The sequence below is a fragment of the Solanum tuberosum genome, unplaced genomic scaffold (assembly GCF_000226075.1).
Source record: "Solanum tuberosum cultivar DM 1-3 516 R44 unplaced genomic scaffold, SolTub_3.0 scf00032, whole genome shotgun sequence".
NCBI classification, from domain to species: Eukaryota; Viridiplantae; Streptophyta; class Magnoliopsida; order Solanales; family Solanaceae; genus Solanum; species Solanum tuberosum.
In genome coordinates this window covers 606,777-610,000 of record NW_006238958.1, presented here as the reverse complement: position 1 = coordinate 610,000, position 3,224 = coordinate 606,777, and positions in this window count along the sequence as shown.

Genomic DNA, 3,224 nt, shown 5'->3' with positions numbered 1-3,224 from the left:
TACTTGAAAATAATTAAAGAAGATTGTTTTGATTATGTGATGGTGATATGGAACCCTAAAGTCATCAATGATGACAAATTGCTTTTAATAAGATAATATATGTATATACTCACATATTCTCAAGAGGTTTTAATATATTTTTTGAAAACAAAAGCACAAGAAATAAATCTATTTTTAATTATTGGTTACTTAACTAAAATAGGGTATATTTGTGTTTTGAGTGTGTGACAGTAGATATACAGTACTCAGAGAGGAATATTCGATTTCTTTATCTTATTTTATTTCTATTAATCAAACATTTTAAATGATTATCTTATATTAAATTGGGGATCAATGTCATATAACTTTTTAATCAATCAAACAATTAAATATTGTTTTAGAAAAATGCACTTACTTTGAATGAAAGGCCATACATTTTTTTTAAAACTCAATAATTAGGCACTCGTGGGGACCAAAGGGTATGTGTGGAGTTCCCTACTTGAATTTTCTAATGTTTACTTTTTCATGTCTAAAGGAATATAAGTACAAAGACTAATCTTCTTTGGGATTTATATTGTACTCTTTTTTGAAAGTTAGTTGTTTCAACTTTTCAAATTATAGAGTAAACTTTTTTTTTAAACAAAATGAGGTGTTTAATTAATAATAAACACATTTTTGGTAGAGTACATATCTTAATACTAAGTTATAAAAGTTGTGATGGAGTGATATGTACTCCTTTATTTTTAATCAAAGTCACTTTTATTAGGAAGCGTTTTACCTTTTAATGTGAAACTTTCCGATGTGAATCCGAAATAAGTTGAGCTCTGATGTGGATATCTGACGAATAAGAAACAAAAAAGAATCAAATACTAAGTTATAAAGTTTTGAGATTATAACTCTTTGACTAATTTATTTCATCTGGGAAGTGAGGTATATATAAGACCAAGTTTGATAGGATAAAGTTGGTTATTCATATTTTGAGCTCAAACTTAAATCCTGAATATTAATTAATTCCGTCTTATTTCATGAACCAAATGACTCTTAAAATAAGGCAAACATGAATCGAGATCCTATGCTAATTGACTAATTAATCTTGTAATTAGATTAAGTGAGTAAATCATTTAAAATAATGATAATTTCGATTAATTAGTATTCGATTGTAAGAACTAAGAACATATGTGAGCTAAACTATTAACGATGGGAGGGAATGGAAAGTGGCAAGGCAAAGAGTGGATCTTAAAAACATCATTGAAAAGCTAAGGTTTTAATCAAACGTTTGGTAGTAAAACATAAAATAGTGGAGATGAAATCTGAAGCAGAGAAAACAGCTTTTATTTTTAATTTATTGAATCAATCTTTATTTTGGAAGATAGTGATTAGTGAGATTAAAGATTATAAAAAGGTGACAATTGCCAGTAAAAGAAAACGTAATAATTAAATTAAGCAGAAAGCTACTTATAACTATTACCATCAAAATGTTCTTTTTTTCTTTAAAGAAAGAACACAAATGCACGCACGTATCTTCGTCATGTTGTTATCTCTTTTATGTTTGTGTGTGAAATAGTAATACCAACATATCAACTATCGTATACAAAGAGATTTTTGTACGATACTCTTAATGGTCTGAAACATTTACAAAATGAATAATATCACATGTTACAAAAAAACAATAATCTTGAGCCAGTTTAGCCCAACATGATTATAAATATTTAAATTAAATTAAGATACTAATTATTTGAGTCTTTTTTGAGACTTTTCAGTTTAGACTTCGTATGTATTTGTTAAAGAATGACAAAAGTCTCATATTGGTGGTTAATAAGATGAGTGGACTCCTTATAAGGCCGGCTTGAACAATCCTCCTCCCTGTGAGCTAGTTTTTGCGATATGTGTTAGGTCTAAGACCTAATTTCACATGATATTAGAGATTAACAGTATTATTCACACTCCATTTAGGTTTAATGCTCCATTTAGGTTTAATTTATGAGAATTGTTATATTGTTCCATATATTGAATTGGTTGAAGGAGTATGAAATTTTCTCTTCATTATTTTTGTACAATTTTTTATGATACATGAGCTAACTTTTAGAACTGAATTACACTGAAAGTTTGATTCTCTACTAATACATTAATATTTTTTGTTAAATTCAAGACTAAGAAAGTTTAATTATTTTGCAAGAAGATGAGAGTTCTCTTTCGATAGAATTGAGGACATAACAATAATAATATAGAAATTATATATATGTGTATGTGGGGAATACTGTTGAAAGGGTAAAAGCAAAAAGGGGAATTGGGATAAAAGCACATATGAGTTTGCCCATACTCTGATGATCTCACATTCTCCCATCTTAAACTTTTTCCTCCCAATTAAACTTTTGTGGGACCTTTTCTTCTTAATTATTTCTTCAATCGATTTAATTTGTTTGTCTGATTTTGATTTGATACGAAATTTAAGAAATAAAGAAAAAAATTAAATTTTATAATCTTAAACTAAAATACTTAAAATGTATCAAATAACCTTTAATTTTATAGTGTTAAACATATTATGTAAAAATTAAGACAAATAAATTAAAACAGAGACTGATATATTGCGATTTAATTCTTTGGTGGAATATTGACACCTTAATCATACTTTATTTTTATGTGTGTAACTAATAATTTATAAACTCTGCCTACTTTATATCATCTTACTCGAGAAAAAACATATCTCAGTTTGATCAGTAGACACAATGAGACAAAATCCTTAGTTTAAGAGAATAAAAAGAGTACCTCCTCCCCAATTTCCTATGGAGTAATTAATTAATTAATTAATATACTTATAATACTACAGTATATATATTTACATGGATCCTTCTTGAAGTTTCAGAGAAGATACATAAAATAATGAATTTATGCTGGAAAGTGGATCTTAATATATACGATAGGCTTTAATATAACATATTGTACACAAAAATAAATAAATTCGGGATATAAAGTATGTTATCGAAGTGATAAATAAGGGGGTCGAATTAATTTGACAGATAAATAGGGCAAATTAATAATTGAATTATAAATCAAATTTTCTGAATATTTCAACCCAAGACTTTAGTTTTTGTGATTCATAAGTCGTCCGTAGCAAAAAATGTAGGATTAATTACAGAAATCCCACCTTTTAATTTACTTATTACCATTATCTCCTATAAGTTTTACAAATCTTCATAATCCCTCATTTTCATGCATCAGATTAGTGTATCTCGCGCATCAGATTA